Source organism: Raphanus sativus, chromosome 4, assembly GCF_000801105.2.
Source record: "Raphanus sativus cultivar WK10039 chromosome 4, ASM80110v3, whole genome shotgun sequence".
In the NCBI taxonomy this organism is placed as follows: domain Eukaryota; kingdom Viridiplantae; phylum Streptophyta; class Magnoliopsida; order Brassicales; family Brassicaceae; genus Raphanus; species Raphanus sativus.
In genome coordinates this window covers 23,755,808-23,775,662 of record NC_079514.1, presented here as the reverse complement: position 1 = coordinate 23,775,662, position 19,855 = coordinate 23,755,808, and the positions used below count along the sequence as shown (strand labels likewise).

The following is a 19,855-nucleotide window of genomic DNA, read 5'->3' as shown; positions in this document are numbered from 1 at the left end:
ATTAATTTGTTTGTGTTTTTTCAGTTCAGTTGAATTGATTTTTAGTTTAGTTATAGTTCGGCTACAAAATATAAACTATAAAACATAAAACAAAAAATCATATAATAGTAAATTTATAATTTTTTCATATTTAAACATGGATTCAAACATCATAATAAAATTATAGAAGATATAATCCAATAATTTTATATTATCATTTTCGAAACTAATATAGAAATTCTAGGTTATTTAGGTTATATGTTTAAATATTTTAAATAATACACTTTGGCTTTTCGGTTTAAAACTGAACCAAACCAAACCATTTGGTAAATAAAAATTCTAATGAATAGTTGGAACATATATTTGGTTATGTTGGTTTCGGTAGGTTTGGCTTGGTTCGATTTTTTATCTACCCCGATGAATTTTTTTATATCAAATAATATTTTTCTCCTTATTTGCGACAAAGATAGTTTCCTTTTCCGATAAGGCAATACCTTAGGTTAAATCATCTAAATCATCTTCATCTTATGTATGTATACATATGCTTTGAGAAGTTAATAAAATATTGGAATATCAAATGGGAGAATTTCAATTTTACTATAAGTTTAATACCTGACTAGATCTGGATCTGCGCAACCGCACGGATGTTAATTTTCATTTTTTATTTACGTAGATATTTTGTTCTTACTTCAAGAATGGTATATATTACAATTACATATATGTTTTATGCATTATACAAACATAAGTATGTTATTCCATTGTCTTGTTTTCATCAAATTAATTATTTTAAAATGTAACATGTTTTTCTATCTTCTTTTATATATTTTTGTTTGTTGAAAAAGTGTTTTATTTTTAAACTCATGAACATATGTAAAGTTTGGTAAAATAGACAATAATTTTCATTACCAAATACATCGTAAAATTTCACAGAATTATAAATTTTAACAAAAATTATACTTATATTTTCTTTGATTATAATTAAAAAATAAGTAATTAAAGAATTAGTATTTGTTTTTGTTATTTTTAAAAGTGAACTATCCAATATCAAACAAATAACATTGACATATATTTAAATAAATTAAATATGAATTATATATACTATTAAACATAAATTAAAAAGTAAAATGTATTTGCAAAAATATACAAATCATAACTACTTACAATATAACATATATTATTTCATAATAATAGTGTGTACCATTTAAATGTGACAATTTTTTTGGATCAATATAATATACTTAGCCCAAACTATCATTGCATTTAAATCATCTTTAGCCCAATATACAATTATTGTAAACCCAGATTAATAACCTGATATATGGTGTTTTTGACACCATTGTATACATGTTTTCTAACCAGTTTTCTATGTTTATCGAGTCAGTCTAGTTCTTTTGGAGTCATTCCAGGTCGGGAGTAGGCCAAAGAACTGAAGGGAAGTGTACGAAGAAAGATGCAAGATTTGGAGTTTTTCCTGCGGAACAACCAGGCGGAGCAGTCAAGTGGTTGATCGCAGTCCGCAAAAACAACCTGCAGGCAGACTGTACCCGACATGTATTGAAAGTTCCATATCTTTTGAAGATTTGCCCTAATCACTTTCCTTCTCTCTCGGAAGCTAACGGCGCCTCCACTATAAAGCGCTTCTATCTTTTTATTTTATCTTTTCACGCTCTTTTAGATAGAAGAAACCCTAGACTTGTTTTTATTCTTGGACGATTTTGTATTTGTAAGGGAGACAGCTCCTCTTTTCACCAAGAAGATCTTCCTGAACCCAGTGTCGGCCCTTGGACAAAGCCGAAGAAGCAAGTGCTTGCGGCCGTTCATTTTATAAACAAATTTCGGCCACATTTACCAAATTTTCTCTTTAGTGTAGTGATAGAAACCCTGAGTTCATACTACATTCAGTGCACGGGTTCAAGCCCAGTAGCCACATTTTTTAGTTTTGCTTGCAGCCATTAATATTCTAAGACCGGCTCTGCCTGAACCCTTTTCTTTCTCTTGAGATTTATATGCAGTATTATTCAGTTGACATCACTACAAGAAATATGAGCATTGGTAGCAGTTCACGGTAGCACGAATTCACCAACTGCTACCAAAAATGTCAAAATCAGAACACAACTCTATTGTAACACTAAATTCACGTTAAATTAAAACTTCAATAAGCGGGAAGGCAAAAATCGCTACTATAGCTGAAAAATTATTATGGAGGCAAAACACTTATCCAAAACTTACATTTTCCGCCACTTAAACAAAATTTTCATTTCCTCTTTACAAAAAAAATAATTCATTCATCCTTAACGCATTAAAAAAAAACACTCATGGCTCGTTTGTCGAACATTCATCCCTCTTCTCACTATCTTTCTTCTCCTCCGTTAATGAATAAAATTTCTTTCTCTGATATCAGGGTTTCGTTCTTCAACTTCGACAAAACAAAGCCGTTTCCGTAACCTACTTCTCTTCGACTTTGCTTAGACTGATTAAAACACCAGCGCTACGGTGTTGCAACTGGAGATTTCCGCCGTCCCTCGCCGCTGCTAGGATGCCTCGTCACTACCAACACCTCAATCTTATTCTCCCTTCTCCGGTGGCGGCTTCAATTCGAGCTCCATCAATGGAAACTTCAATCCCGAGTTACTATTAACTCAATCCCAGCCCCCATAATCTCTCCTCCTCTCCCAATTATTCTCTGAAATCCACAGTTGCTTGCTCGAATTCAGGATCTATCCGGCTTCTGGTTTGTGGTTCTAATCTTAGGGATTTGATATATTAGTACCTCATCAAAATTTTGAATATTTAATTTATGTTTTTCTCTTGATATCCATCACCGATGGAATGTTTGATGACGTTAAGGAAGGTTTACATCTGAAACTCTGAATCTGTCTCTACCTTTTGGTAACACACAATGATAAGTATGAGTAGTGATTTTTGGTGTCTTGTTTCTTAGAAGGGTATGTCTGGTTCTGCTTTCAAGAACACAGCTGAGACAGAAACATAAAGCATCTAGGGACATTGTCTAAGCCTTCAGTTAGTAGTGCTTGGGAACACTGCATTGACCGCTTGATTCACAAGTTGATTTCAACAACTGTGAAGTTTCTTTGCTTTCTATTTGGTGGTTAGAACTCTTAACTTGAGAAATCTGAGGAAGATATAAGATTAGTAGTCCATATTTGTTTTTATCTCACGTTCTTTAAGAGATTGAGAATGCTAAAGAGAACTTTAGAGACTTTTGGTATTTTTGATGTTATGGTAAAGTTAAAGGAGAGTTTTTTTTGTTTCAGATATGATCAAGTATGGAGCAAATTCTCTCTATGTGTGGATAGAGTGATGGAAGGGTTGATCATCGACAAAGAGAAGAACAACAGCTCAGTTTCTCAGAAAAAAAGGTTTAAAAAATTTCAACTTGATCAGAAAATGGTAGAACAAAGAGTTCAATGTTGTAATCTTTCTACTTTGCTAGTCAGTTGTATTGTGGCTATTTGGTTAGTTGTTCCTTCTTTGTTACGTCGTTCTGAAGTTCTTTTATGTTTCCAACAGGTTATTGGCTCAGCTGTAGATAAGTATCGAATTCCTCAAATTGATATACTTCTCAAGGACAGTGATAAGGTGATGTTTGGTGGCCATGAGGTTCGGGTAATTGTCACAAGTGTGTTGAATGTTTTGTTTGGTGTAGACTGAGAGATTGTCTTTGCCTGTTTCAATTGAGAGTTTGGTGTCGTCGCTTGAGAAAGGAAAGCAGAGGAGCGAGAAGCTTTATTTACTAGTATTGAGTTGGTTTAACTTGTTATTTGGTTTTGTTATGGCTAGAATATTGGATGGTTACATGTTCTCTTCTAGAATTATGTGTTCGTGTAATGGTTTTCTATGTTTTGAATCTTTAAGGGAAAAGTATATGGTATTTTATGATTTACTTGTGTTTAAAAATTAAATAATAAATTCTATTATTAGTTAAATAATCTCATTCCCTTAATTAATGAAAATGTACAATGGAGAGTTTATATACAGACTCGACTAAGGCATAAACCAAACCTTAATCAGAAATGAGATGAAATATGTACCGGTTTATACTATACCGTTATGTACAAACTAAACCGACTACAGTATGTACACTAATAGTCCCCCTCAAGATGGGACAAAGATATTGAGAAGACCCATCTTGCCAAACAAACGCTGGAATGGAGCAGGATAGAGGGGTTTTGTGAACGGATCAGCGAGCTGCAGATCAGTCCGAACGTGGAGAAGCTTGAACAGATCTGCAACCAATCTTTCACGCACACTATAACAATCAATTTCAACATTCTTGGTGCGCTCATGAAAGACAGTGTTATGAGCTATGTGAATAGCCGCTGTGTTGTCACAGAAGAGTAGAGTTAGTTTCTTCAAAGTGAAGTGTAACTCCTTGAGAAAATTTGAGAGCCAGAGTAAGTCATCAGTGACAACCGATAGACTGCGATATTCAGCTTCAGCTGAACTCTTGGAAACGACCTGTTGCTTTTTAGATTTCCAAGCAATCAAAGAAGTACCAAGAAAGATGCAAAATCCAGATGTGGAACGTCTAGAGTCTTGACATGAGCCCCAATCTGAATCTGCAAACGCCTGTATTTGCATCTCTGCCTTAGAAGAGTAAAATAAGCCCTGTCCAACCGTGCCTTTGATGTAGTGAAGTACTTTGAGAACTCCACGAAGATGACTCTCGCGAGGCGCAGAAGAGAACTGACTGAGCTTATTTACTGCGAAAGTGATGTCTGGTCGCGTGATTTGCAGATACATCAGACGACCAATAAGACGTCTGTACGCTTCAGCATCAACGAGTTCACCACCCGTGTCTTTAGATAACTTGATGGAGGGATCCATGGGAATACTCGAAGGTTTACAACCAAGTAGACCTGTTTCATCAAGCAAATCCAAGGCATACTTGCGTTGACATACATGAATACCTGCATCAGAACGGGCAATTTCGAGACCAAGGAAATATTTCATAGGACCCAAATCCCGGAGCTTAAACGAGGACTTGAGTTGTTCTTTGAGAACATCAACTTCAGAATCGGTATTGCTGATAATAATAATATCATCAACGTACACGATCACACACAAGAACAGAGAATCAGTAGTCTTCAGAAAACATGTGTGATCAGAGTAGGTTTGAGTAAAGCCCAAGCGAAGTAGCGTAGAAGAGAATTTTAAGAACCATTGACGCGAGGCTTGCTTGAGGCCATACAAAGACTTCCGAAGTTTACAGACTGCATTTGGAGGCAGACTGTCCCCCTTTCTATCAGCATATCCTGGAGGAAGCTTCATATAAATCTCTTCATCCAACTCTCCATTAAGAAAAGCATTTGATATGTCAAGTTGGTGAAGAGAAAAATTATGAATAGCAGAGAGACCCAGAAGCAGCTTGACAGTCGTAAGCTTTACAACAGGCGAGAAGGTTTCATGATAATCTATCCCTTCTTGCTGTGTGTAGCCCTTTGCTACGAGACGGGCCTTATAACGCTCAACACTGCCATCTGCGTTAAATTTGACTTTAAAAATCCATTTGCAGCCAATAGGAGTCTTGTCGTCAGGGAGTGTGCAAATCGTCCATGTCTCTGTCTCTTCCAAAGCATCAATCTCCATGTCCATTGGATCATCCCACACCAGAAGTTTCTTTGCTTCAGCATAGGTTTTAGGCTCTTTGACTTTGTCAATGGCAACAAGAAAAGAAAGATGAAGCGATGAAAGATTGCCATAAGACAGGACAGAGGAAATTTCATGAATTGTTGAAGATCCTATTGAGTTGCAATAGTAATCCTGAAGATAGGCTGGCTTCTTTGATTTCCTGTGTGATGGTAGAACAGAAGGTTCAGCATCATCCATGATAGGATTTGCAGGAGGCAAAATCTCTATTGACGATGATGGAGAAGAAGTCTCAACATCATCAGGAACTTTGGATATCACAGGAGAAGCAGAGGAAATATCAGGAAAGAAGTCATGAATAAGAGGAGATGGGATTTTCTTAGCATAAGGAAATAACTCTTCATGAAAGATTACATGACGAGAGATGGAGATAGAATTATTTTCAAGATCTAAGAGTTTATAACCTTTAAATCCCGAAGGATAGCCAAGAAAAATGCAAGCACGAGATCGAGGATCGAATTTATGTCTGCTCTTGGGTGATGTTGAAGCATAACAAAGGCAGCCAAAAGATTTAAGGAGTTGATAATCAGGAGGCTTCTTTGTTAAGGCTTCAAAAGGGGTTTTATTATCAAGAATAGGACTGGGAATTCGGTTTATGAGATGAACTGCAGTGAGTATGCATTCACCCCAGTATGAAAGAGGGATTTGGGATTGAAAAAGAAGAGATCTAGCCACATTAAGAATGTGCTGATGTTTTCTCTCTACAACAGAATTTTGTTGAGGAGTTTCAGGACATGAGTGAAAAGAAAGGATGCCTTTTGATTGATAAAAGGATGTGAAATTGAATTCTGGTGCATTGTCGGATCTGACACCCTTAACCTTTCTATTGAACTGGGTTTCTATCATAGTGATGAAGGTAGGAATGACACTAAGGGCATCGGATTTGGCTTTCATAAGGTATACCCAAGTGGCTCTAGAGGCATCATCAACTATGGTGAGGAAGTATCTAAAACCATCATGAGTACGGGTGGAAAAGGGACCCCAAGTGTCTATATGGATAAGGTCAAAGGGTTCAGGACTGATATTGTTTTTAGATACAAAAGGGAGATGTTTTTGTTTCGAAAGATGACAAATATGACAATGATCAATATTTTTATTTGATGTTTTTGAATGAGGTAACAAAGACTGCATAGAGTTGAGTTTAGACAATGAGGGATGACCCAATCTCTTATGCCAAATATCAAGACTAACAACAGACGCGATGATGGACTTAGAATCATAACTGGTGGTACCTGGGGATGAAACAGACTCGATGTCAAGGAAGTAAAGGTTTGCAATAGCTCTACCCATCCCAATCGTTAATCCCTGTGTAGGAGCCTGAATACCACAAGAGATAGAATCAAACCAAATTCGGCATTGTAACTGTTTGGTAAGGCAACTAACACTAAGGAGATTAAACTTAAATTGGGGAATATAAAGGACATCTTGTAAGATAAGGTCTCTACCCAAGTGAATGTCACCTAATCCGACAATGTTCACCAAAACTCCATTAGGGAGGGTTACATTTGTGTGAGGAAGGGTTTTGAAATTTTGAAAGGAAGAGAGTTGATGAGAAATATGATTACTCGCTCCTGAATCTATCACCCAAGCATTGATAGCATTGATATTGCTATTCAATGTGCAGACATAAGGTTTGGTAGCTCCGGTAAATGAACAAAAGATAGAAGGAAGAGATTTACCGGAGATAGGACAAGTGTTTGAAGCTGAAGGAATGGAAACTGAAACAGAGTGAACTTCTGGAGTGGGTTTTTCCGCTGGACTTTGGAGCTTGCTACTGAGGAAAGAAACGAGCTGCTGTATCTGTGCAGGAGAGAGGTCATTTGCCGATGTTTCAGAGATCATCGCATTAGCAGAGATAGGCACAGAACTAGCTTTGTCATTTCGCTGATTTGGCTTGAAGCTTGTAGGGTATCCATGTATCTTGTAACATTTGTCAATCACATGACCCACACGATGACAATGAGTACAATAAGGACGATCCCTGCGTACATATCCACCAGACTGACCATTTCCAGAAGACTGAGTAACGTTCTGAGATGAACCAGACGAAGAATCTCTGTTATTCTGAGAGACTTGAAACGCAGCAGCTGTAATCTCAGTAGAAACAGAATGAGCATCTCTCTGGCTATCTTCTTGATCGAGGATGTTGTATACTTCTGACAGAGAAGGGAGGCTCTTCTTCATGAGAATACGACTGCGGATGTTTTCATAGCTCTCATTGAGTCCCATGAGGAAATCAATGACTCGATTTGTTTCCTTTTCAGCTAAGAGTTCTTCAATAGTTGAGCCAGGCGGTTGAACATTGGTGAGCTCTTCCCAAAGTGCCTGAGTTTTCGTATGATAAGAAGACAGATCGAGACTGCCTTGACGAAGAGAGTGAATCTGATGACGCAGCTTGTAGAAACGAGGAAGGTTTGACTTGTGAAAACGAGTGTGGAGATCCTTCCAGATATCTGCAGCATGCTTGATGTACAGAATGCTCGTATAGATCTTCTTGGAAACACTGTTCAATAGCCAAGACTTAAGCATACTGTTACATCTACACCAGATTTTGAAATACTGATCTTCTTCAGGCGGTTTAACAATAGATCCATCCAAGAAACCTAGCTTATTCTTAGCTTCTAAGCTAGTAGTCATTGCGACGAGCCATATACCATAGTTGTTCCCATCTAGAGGTTCCGATACCAAAACTAGTCCTGGATGATCCGAGTTTTGCAGATAATACGGAGAATGCACATTATCAGGACTGTTTGATACCTCGAAACGATCAGATGAGAAGCCATGACCAGATCTGCGATCTCCGAGGGAAGACCTTGCGCCAGTGACGAGATTCGGCGAATCGTTGGCTTGAGAGTTGTCACCGGGAAGCAGAGGAGATTTCGGAGAAGCTGATTCTGGTGATTGAGGAGGAACGGAACGATACTTCGATTTGCATCCGCGTTTTCCCATTGAGCATCGATTCAGAGATGAATCGCACGGGAAGACTGATGATCGGAGCAATGAAGACGATAAGATGAGCGGCGGAAGACGGAGGATGATGATCGGAAAAAGATTGTTACGATGATCGGAGATAGTTTGTTATGGAGAGAACGAGATATTTAGCTCTGATACCATATTAGTTAAATAATCTCATTCCCTTAATTAATGAAAATGTACAATGGAGAGTTTATATACAGACTCGACTAAGGCATAAACCAAACCTTAATCAGAAATGAGATGAAATATGTACCGGTTTATACTATACCGTTATGTACAAACTAAACCGACTACAGTATGTACACTAATATCTATTTATGAATTTATGGATATATAATTTAAATAAAGTGACTAGCTAGGTATATTTTTAACCCCTAAACCCTGAATATATGTTTAACCCCTAAACCCTAAATATAATCACTAGATATAAATTTAAAACTTTTAACTTAACATGAAAATATAGTTCAATATAAAAATATTAATGCAACCCAAATCCATCTAATACCCTAAATCTAATATTCTAAACCCTAAACTCAAACATAAATGATATTATAAATACTAAATAAAATCTCTGAATATAATTTTTTTCAGATTTTAAATCCAAATTTTAAAATTAAAATTAAACTCAATTTAAAGTTTTTATTTTAGTCTATAAATTCCAAAACTTAAATCTTAAATCTTCAATACCCTAAATCCTAACTTCAAACATAAACCATACACATCAACTCTAAACTCTAAATTATAAATCTTTTTCAATTATAGCTTTAGTTTAAAATTTTATTTAATGTAATAATTCTGTTTTATATTTTTACTTGTGTGTTTAGAGTATAAACTCCGAACCCTATCCCCTTAACTCTAAATATTCTACTTCAAATCCTAAGTACTAGTCCATACATCATAACACTTTCAATTAATTATAAACTCTAAAACATAAATCTATATTCTATATTATAAATCTTCAACAAAATCATAAATAACAAACATATTTTTTTTAAAAAAATATAAACTTTAAATCTTAAACTATAAACACAAACCTCTAACCTAAACATCATACTTTAATTGTAAACTCTAAATCTTTTTCACTTTTAGGTTTAACTTAAATTTTAAAAGTATATTAAATTGATAAACTACAACAAAATTATAAACTAGATTCATATAAAATTATTAACAAAAAACAGAGTATATAAAAGAAAAGATAAAGAAGAAACATAGTGTTCGAAAAAAGAAAAAAAGAAGAAGAAAATAAAGAGGAAACAACTCTGACCAATAGGAAAGAATGGCGAGGATAGCTACAATATCAATCTCCACCGGACCACCGCTGACCGTTGATAGATCTCAATCTAACGGATATAATTATTCCTTTTTATCATCTCTTTCCTCTCCCTGGTTTACTGACGACGTTTCCAATTTTGTTCGCTATTGTCAAACTAAATTATCAACCTTCTCACAATCCTCTCTAGTTTCATCTTTTCATCTCTCGTATTGTCGTCCTCTGCAATCTTCTTCTCTCTGGTGCTCCTTACCTCCTCTTCTATGAAACCCTCTGCCTCTCTATCTTTTTCCTTTTTCTCTGCCTATCCCTTATCTTCACAGATCTCATTTTTAGATCTATCCTAACCTCACTCAGACACAAAGTTCATCTCACAGACATCTCTCTATCTCACGCTCCTAATCTTTCCGTCTCACATACGACACATCTCCAACCATCTTCTTCAAAAAGGCAGAGGAGAAACGCCGACAGACTCGTCTCTGGTTTGCTTCACCGGACACCACCTCCACAGGTCAACTCACTCCACCTTCCTCTTATCTGCTCTCTTCTTCTCGTCATCTATATATTTTTGATTGACTTTTGTTTTTTTTTTTACAGATTTATTAACGAGCAATGAAAGGAGAAACAGTGGTGTGACATAGCAGCGTCTACGGTCAAGCGTGGTGCGGCGGTTGTGCAAGCCGGTGGTGGGGTGGTGGTCGTGCGGTGGTTGTCGTGGGGTGGAGATGCGAGCATCATGGTCGGCCGAGACTGAAGAAGAATGTAGTTTGGTGTATTAGGTTTAGTTAGGGTTAATTAGTTAACCAATTTGTAATTGCAAACCAATTTGTAATTGCAAACCAATTTGTATTGTAAACCATTTTGAAATTTTAAACCAATGAAATTGTAAACCATGTAAACCAAAATTCAATTTATAAAAATACCAATTTATTATTTTTTGTCAGTTACACCGATTTATTTATAAATTAATTTCTAATTTAAGTTTTTTAAAAAGAAATTAAATTATATTCTAGATAATTAATATATATATATATATACTAATTATCTAGAATATAATTTAATTTAATTCAATTATAATTCAGTAGCACTGAAAATATGTTATTATTAAACAATGTTGTGACATGAATAAAACGCCATAGAAAACTACATAATAGTACGAAACTTCTGTCACTACACATATTATTATAGTACAAAATAAACGCTATAATATCTCTACTTTTTATAGCACACGCGAAAACGCTATGATATGAGGGAGGTCTACTATAGCTGCGGCTGTCATAGCGTATGTGTTTTCGCTACGAAAACAATACAATAGCGTTTTTACGGTGCTACTAATGCCGATATTTCTTGTAGTGCATGTCTTAGTTTTCATGTTCTATGTCTGAGTAGTCGCTGAAGTTGATCTAGGGTGCTAGAGTGTAGATCGTGGCTAAACACAAATAGACTATTGCCTTGCTTGTTTCATTCATACTGCGTTTAATGCTTATGTTAATCTGATCACTTACCATTCAAAAATAAGTTAACATGTGCATCATAAGTGTCATAGGTTGCTAGATCTTGTGTGTTTGAGCATTGCATCCCTAACCAGACGAAAGTAGATGTTAGGGTGCATTGTGAGCAGATCAGACTTGCCTACTAAGGTTCACCATCAGTCTCAGACCAAGCGATATCTTAGGCGCTGAGACTGATCGGTGAAAGGATCAGCCACACGACAAAGTGCTGTTCTACAACTGAGTTCTAAGCTCTGGACTTGTTTTCATCCGAGTCTAAATATTTGTTTGGTCGCGATTGTTTCACTCGAATCACTACCCTAGATCAACCTCTTTTTTAAATTCCAAGTTTTTTTATAATTTTGTTTAACCGCACTCATCTAAAATCAACCATAGTTTTAGCTAAGTTGAGAACTAAAAGAAATAAAGTGTGATCTGGTCCTCTGGATTAAACCTCAAATACTACAATTACCACTGTTAACTTGACAGTAGAAAATGTTCATTTTTAGTGTATCAAGTTTTGGCGTCGTTGCGACGGGGACCAGAAATTTACCTTTATTTTTCAGTGATTTACTTAGTCTGTAACATCTAACTTGCTCTACTCTTTTCGTTGCAGTTAATGTTCCAAGTGCATGACCAGTAGACATACTCGGAGAAACGCACTAGGAAACTTACATTCACTCACCAACGAACAGCTCGCAAGGTTAGAAAGACAAAACAGACAACAAAGGCCTACCGACACCACAATGGGTGATCACGGCAATCATGATTATCTCACTGCGGCAATGGCGCTAATACAACAGCAGATGCAGCAGATGCAACAGACCATCTGATATAACCAAAATACGGATCACTCTACTGGTACGGATGATATGAACTCAGATCCGAGGGGATTGAAAACTGATGGGATGAACGGTGACACAAAGGGTTGCGGAAGGCCCAATGATACTACCAGAGATGAACTCCGAAGAGAACTGATGGATTGAACGGTGACACAAAGGGTTGCGGAATGACCCAATGATACTACCAGAGGTGCTTGATTGTCGCCTGATATGACTCACAGGTCCGACAAGGAAGCAAACTCGATCTGTTGCCGGATGTGACGCACCGGTCCAACGAGAAAGAGAGAGTTACTTGGAGCTAACCACACCAAGAACAAGAAAAGCAAGATACCCTCTCAAGGTTCCAAAAATAAACACTCAAAACTTATTTTATTTCATTGATCAAATGGCCTTTATATAATAGGCAAGGCATACAAAAGGTTTAGTCAAAACCTAGAAACTTGTAAACTAATAAATATTGTAGTCTTGACTAAAGACCAAGGACCAAAGACCAAAGACCAAGACTTTTGACCGAAAATAGGAATTTGTGGTCGCAAAACTCTTCGGCTGATCTCGTCCTTTTGCATGGTTGACGGGCTCTGGATTGCCGTCAGATTGATATATTATTTGACCATACCTTCTCGTTTTTTGTTGGTCTGAAGCATGTGCATAAACATATTTTCTTAAATCGTCAAACCTATCTCGTTTAAAACTCAAGCCCAAAAGCCAAAGTTTCTTGATTTGTTTCTGCTGCTGATTCAGGGCACATCATTCCCTTCTCCTTTAAAAATATTTGTCCTCAAATTTGGTTTTGATTAGTTTCAGATGGAATGATCTCTTGGCTTTTCGTAGAACTTTTTTTTTTTTTTTAGAAAAGAAGATGAAATGTAGAAGATGGATGAAGAAGATGGAAAGATGAGAAAAATGAACAGATAGTACCGGTTGAGTGGCTCTGATACCACTTGATAGAACCAAAATACGGATCACTCTACCGGTACGGATGATATGAACTCAGATCCGAGGGGATTGAGAACTCACGGGATGAACGGTGACACAAAGGGTTGCGGAAGGCCCAATGATACTACCAGAGGTGAACTTCCGAAGAGAACTGATGGATTGAACGGTGACACAAATGATTGCGGAATGACCCAATGATACTACCAGAGGTGCTTGATTGTCGCCTGATATGACTCACAGGTCCGACAAGGAAGCAAACTCGATCTGTTGCCGGATGTGACGCACTGATATACCATGGATTTTACCCATTTTTACCCATGGTATATAAGTGTTTTATATACAATTTATTATGTATTGGAGTCTATTTAGAGTATTTACAGGTTCAGGGACGATTTGGAGATATAAGGTGATTTTGGTGCCTTTTGGAGTCTTTCGCAGTGCAGAACTGCACAGACGCTTCAGATGTTTAGCTCTCTATGGAGACATTCCCATCGTTGGATTTAACCCATCTTTTGACACAAGATAGAGCTTTGAGTTAGCTTTCCAATGCCTCTGGTTTGAGGTCAATCCAACGGTTAGATCAGAAGTTATGCAAATTTTACTGAAGAGTGGTCAGTCTGCCTCGCGAGAGGAAGCTGTCGAGAAGAGGATTGTATGTCGATCGATGCAGCACACTGCATGTCGATCGACAGGGACATCAGAATGTGGGCTGAATATATTTTATGACCAACTGAAGCCCAGAAGTAACCACAAATTACCCTTATGCCCTTGGTCGACCAGAAACCCTATTTTACTGTTTTCTAAGCCATTGTTGGCTGCCATGCTTCATACTATTCTAGAGAGAGAGAAAGCTTAGGATTGGAGAGAGAGATCTGAGCACCTTGAGAGAGGAAAGATCTTGAACTCCCTTGTTTCTTTACTTTGTTCTTCTCTTATTTATTCTATTGCAGTATTATTCAGACCATCATAATGTTTCTTATGAATATGTTTGAGTAGTCTCATTGTTAGATTTAGGTTTCTCATAAGGTTGACTCATGTATTGCAAATAAACCATTTTTAGGGTGTTTAAAATATAGTTCTTCATCTAGTTGTTCTTAATACTTTGTTTGGGATTGGTCATCCTTGACCTAGATCTTAGGATTAAATTGGATAAGTGAGAACTTAGCAATTTCCTGAAAACTAAACTAGTATGTTCTAATCTGACTGAGAACAAACGAGAGTTGTTCCTAGTTAGATTAGAGAACCCATCAAACCTGATCTTAAGGCTCGCTGGAAGCAATATCGATTGACTTAACTAGGGTTGTATCGGTTGATATTGTGAAAGGTGCATCGATCGATGTTCTATTGAATTATCGATCGACACTTTTCTTATGATCATCGAACGAGAGTTGATGACCCGAGATCCAAGCGTAGTTAATCATTTGATTAAACTAAAAGTTTGAGTTCAGAACTATGAATACTAAAAACCCTAATTAACTTGCAAAATTGTCACACCTGAGATAATACCTATAATCTACCTTTCTTTCTGTTAACAACCTCAAATCAAATCAATCGAGCAACTGCCTTGCTCACCATTTAATTTACTATTTAAAACATATTTATCCAGCTTTATTTCAATACTATTTAATCTATTGTGTAATCTTTGAGTCTCTGTGGATTCGATCCCTAAGTATTACAATTGAACCTCTTATTTGAGAGAGTAATTCACTCCTTAGGGTAATTTGAGTGATATCAAATTTGGCGCCGTTGCCGGGGACTCATTCTTATTACCAGTAGATTAAATTTATAATATAGTCTAGATTTTGCATTCTCTTGCTTAAAAGTTTTTCACCTTCCTGCTGACAAAGGCACTTAGGAGGAACACAAGTCTCGGCCAGACAATCGATTGGCGCAGATATGAGCATATCGAGCGACGTATCGACGAACGAGACGATCGACACTTCACTGTTGGAATCGATCGATACCTGTCAACCAAAATCGATTGACCCTGATTTACACACATCGATCCACGCCCACCAGCCGGAAGCAGGTAAGTCTGTGTTTACGAATTTCAATAATGAAAAGTAGTTCTAGGAAATAAAAGGGATCAAGTATGCAATACATCGAACCAAATTAATTATAGACATAGGACTGAAATCCCTGTTGGAATAGCTGTTGTTTTGAATGCTGGACTGGAGCGTTACCGAACGATTGGAGATTACAACAGACCTGATCGGTTATACACCAACAGGTCTGCGATCCGCCCACCAGCGATTCAGAGGAAAGACTTTGAATTGAAACCAAAATATTTATCTCTAGTAGGTAAAAACCCCTTTCATGGTCTCCCTCATGAAAATCCCATAGACCATATCGAAGCACTTGAGGACTTTGTGTCTAACATAAAGATGCAGGGAGTTTCTGAAGACTACCTATTCTGCAAACTCTTCCTGCATTCTCTTGATGGAGACGCGACCTGCTGGCTGAAACAGTTGCGGCCAGGATCTCTGACTTGCTGGAGCGATATCAAAAGCGCCTTTCTCAAAAATTTCTTCGATGACGCACGGACCAAAGAATTTAGGAATAATATCTATAATTTTTTTCAAGGCACTGCTGAAGCTTTTAAAGCCTCTTGGGTGAGATTCAAAGGCTACCAACGAGACTGCCCCCACCATGGTTTTTCCGAGATTCAACTACTTAATATTTTCTTCAGAGGTCTCGATTTGATATACCAATCGACTTTGGATGCTGCAAGTCAAGGAAACTTCAAAACTAGGAGCCCCGAAGAAGCCACAAGGCTAATTGAAAATGTGGCAACCAGCACTAGTACCGCAAAGGTTGATCTCGAGAGGAGAAAGGTGGAGATTTCCAATGGAGATCGGATATCCAAGACCTCTTCACATGAAGGAGATGAAGAAGAACATGTAAACCTCATCGATCAGATTGTCTTTTGCGAACAAAAACTTGTTAACCCGCAGATAAACATGAGGTCTACAAGAAGCCATGAGGAAGAACAAACTCATGAGAGCATTGTGAAATCTAAACTGGAAGAAATTTTGAAAGACCAGCAGAAAACGGTCCTGGATGTTGATGTAAGATTAGATTCCATGTGCTCTAATTTCGATAAGAAATTTAAAGCTTTGAGCGATCATGTAAAAATTTTGAATAGCCGAGTTTCCCACGACGATGAGTTTGTCCGAAGAGAAAAAGAATGTCTCCCTAGAAAGGTCGACACAAACCCAAAACGTCAAGTCTGCTCTGTACTTCTAAGGAGCGGGAAACGGCTTGTTCCAACTACAAGAGAAAGTGTTTCCAATGGCGAACTCGCTGAAGGATAGAGAACTGAAAAATGTGGATCCAAACCAATAACTCTTGATGATTCTGACCAGATTAACCTCAGCGACGATAAAAAGGAAGATGCAACTATCGATCGACGGAAGGGCAAGAACATCGATCGACGTGGTGATGCAATCATCGATCGACGTCCTACACCTACTACACCGAGAACGACACCCGTCGAACCGGTAATAGAGAGAGTGTACAAACCTTTCCCACCCTTCCCTCCCAACACGCCGCAGACAAAACAAGAATTGGATAAAGCAATTTGCAAAAAAGCCCTCGAAAATATCACAGTTGAAATGCCACTGAGCGATGCCATGCAAGTTTCACCTGCCATTAAAAAATATGTGAAAGACATGGTATCCAAAAGTTTTCCATCGTCGGAAAACAGTGTCATGATGGTTTCTAAAGATGTAAGTGCCATAATCCAAGGCGAAATGCCAATCAAAAGACCTGACCCTGGAAGTTTTGTTCTAGATTGCAACATAAAAGATAAACGATTTGATAGATCACTTTGCGATCTAGGCTCCAGCGTCAACCTTATGCCTTACTCTGTTGCTATATCCCTCGGGCTTGACGAATTTAAACCAACCCAAATAACCCTGGTTCTTGCTGATAGATCCATTCGAGTACCAGAAGGACTACTTGAGGACGTACCTATAAAGATAAACAATTGTCATATACCAACGGACTTCGTTGTGTTAAAATACAAGCATGAACCAAATGATCCCCTTATTTTAGGAAGACCTTTCCTAGCCACAGCTGGAGCGATAATTGACGTAAAGGAAGGACGATTACGTTTGAACATTGGAGACATTTCAATGACTTTTGACATGGAAAAATTAATCAAACATCTCCTAATCGATAATCGAGCATTCTATGTGGATGACATCTCTGAGCAAGCTGAAGAATCCTTCGCGGATCTACGCTCAGATGACCCCTTAGAAAATGACCTTTCTACCACTGAAAGAAACATGTGTAGCATAGATGACAGGACTGACGAATATACGCGGCTGATGAACGCAAGTGAGGAAATAAAGAATGTTGATGAAGAGGAAAACGACGAGTCAAAAATCAACGTCGATCGATATACACAACGTACCATCGATCGACAACCATCTTCGCTAGACAATTTGAGCTCTGAAAAAGCACCGAAGGTCGAGTTGAAACAATTATCAGCTGGACTCAAATACGCTTTTCTCTATGATAATTCTTATCCTGTAATCGTTAATGCCAACCTGAATGATGGAGAACTTGCATTGCTACTGAACAAATTGCGCAAGTATAGGAAAGCTCTCGGGTATTCTCTCGAAGATATTCCTGGTATCTCCCCAACTCTATGCATGCACCACATTCATTTAGAAGATAAATCGAAACCATCAATAGAACACCAAAGAAGGCTAAACCCAAACCTGAAAGAAGTAGTTAAGAAAGAAATCATTAAACTACTCGATGTCAGAATCATTTACCCGATTTCGGATAGTAATTGGGTAAGCCCGGTGCATGTCGTTCCGAAAAAGGGAGGTATTACAGTGGTGAAGAACGATAAAGACGAACTCATTCCTACCAGAACCGTCACTGGGCATCGAATGTGTATTGATTATAGGAAATTAAATGCCGCCACTAGGAAGGATCATTTTCCCCTGCCCTTCATCGACCAAATGCTCGAAAGATTAGCGAATCATCAGTATTATTGTTTTCTCGACGGATATTCAGGATTTTTCCAAATCCCTATTCATCCTGAGGATCAGGAAAAGACCACATTCACTTGTCCATATGGTACATTCGCATACCGAAGGATCTTGAACTCCCTTGTTTCTTTACTTTGTTCTTCTCTTATTTATTCTATTGTAGTATTATTCAGACCATCATAATGTTTCTTATGAATATGTTTGAGTAGTCTCATTGTTAGATTTAGGTTTCTCATAAGGTTGACTCATGTATTGCAAATAAACCATTGTTAGGGTGTTTAAAATATAGTTCCTCATCTAGTTGTTCTTAATACTTTGTTTGGGATTAGTCATCCTTGACCTAGATCTTAGGATTAAATTGGATAAGTGAGAACTTAGAAATTTCCTGAAAACTAAACTAGTATGTTCTAATCTGACTGAGAACAAACGAGAGTTGTTCCTAGTTAGATTAGAGAACCCATCTGATAGACCCAAAATCGGGAGGATGGCTTTGGCCGGATGTTGGATATGAACCGAGAAGGCGAATGCACTTCTGGAACTTGGATGGATTGATAGGATCGTCAAGAGGTGCGGAATGGCTCTTGATATACCCAACATCTAAGGCTAACCACCAAAGAGCGGATGTAGTGCGTTGGCTAACCACCAAATAACACACAAAGATGATTGGCTGACCACCAAATCAACAAGCCGGTTCACACCGATGAACTAGCTAAGAACTCTCTCTCACTCAGAGAAAAGAAGAACAAAAATAAACTCCAAAATGATCTGATTTTTATTCATGAAATGGATTACATATTTATAGTAGAATGAGTCAAAGAAATACTTAAATAATTGTGGAAAACTAGAACCATAGAAAACACAAACAAAGACTAAGACTAAAAACTTTTGTAGAACCGAGAAGTTGAATTTTGACTAGTCTTTGAAGAAATCAATGCAGGCCACGACTTTGAATCATTTTCTTGATATTTCTTGATGCAAACGGGCAGGAGACCATCAGGAAAGGCCTGGTCGAATTTGGTGTAAAACGGACCCAAATTGAATTTGTTATGAATTTTTCGGTGGGCCGAAAAAGGCTCATTTCGCCCAGCAGCTAAACCAGCTCCTTCTTCAGTGTCACTTAGCTCATTCAGCTCCAAGTTAGTGTCACTTAGCTCATCCAGCTCCATAGTAGTGTCACTTATCTCACTCAGCTCATCTAGCTCCAAAGTAGTGTCACGATCTGATGGAAAAATCTCGGTTGGATCAAGCTGGTCGACATGATCACCATCATGGACCGTGTCCATGAACCAAAAAGGACGGTGCTTGATTTTGGTTCTATCATACTCTCCCTCTTCAAAAAGATTTGTCCTCAAATCTGAAACATTAAAAGGAAAAGGATTATAAGCAAAAGAATTATAATCAGCACAATGCTCACCTTGAGTTTGGTCGAGTTTTTGAATGGAAGAAGACTCTTCTTGGTTGGCTTGATGACCATGGATTTGTTCTTCATCTAGCCCCTCCATTGGCTCATGTGTGAAGTCATCGAAAATTAGCAAAGGGTCGATCTTCCTTTTCTGGTTCGTTTTCAATGTTCTCATTCTCCAAAGTCACCAACGGTCTTTGCTTTTGACACTTGTTAGCATAGTGACCGATTCTATGGCATTTGAAGCACCTGGTAGAATGAGCTTTGCTTGTGGGTTTCACAGC

The 19,855-nt window shown here is 37.7% G+C and overlaps 2 long non-coding RNA genes and 1 other non-coding gene across 4 annotated transcripts; 2 read left to right on the top strand and 1 right to left on the bottom strand.

Annotated features, from left to right (window-relative positions):
• The first annotated feature begins 2,146 nt into the window (after positions 1–2,146).
• Positions 2,147–3,879, top strand: LOC108840143 (uncharacterized). Of its 2 annotated transcripts, XR_001947824.2 has the most exons (3): positions 2,200–3,088; positions 3,255–3,359; positions 3,511–3,879. It is a non-coding gene; the product is annotated as an uncharacterized LOC108840143 (long non-coding RNA). The 2 variants fall into 2 exon arrangements; XR_001947823.2 differs by having other exon boundaries at positions 2,147–3,359.
• A 5,949-nt stretch (positions 3,880–9,828) lies between these two features.
• On the top strand, positions 9,829–10,830 carry LOC108850948 (uncharacterized). The gene is made up of 2 exons (XR_001949273.2): positions 9,829–10,406; positions 10,493–10,830. It is a non-coding gene; the product is annotated as an uncharacterized LOC108850948 (long non-coding RNA).
• A 4,882-nt stretch (positions 10,831–15,712) lies between these two features.
• Positions 15,713–15,819, bottom strand: LOC130512134 (small nucleolar RNA R71). Its single transcript, XR_008945695.1, has one exon. It is a non-coding gene; the product is annotated as a small nucleolar RNA R71 (small nucleolar RNA).
• Between the last annotated feature and the right edge of the window lie 4,036 nt (positions 15,820–19,855).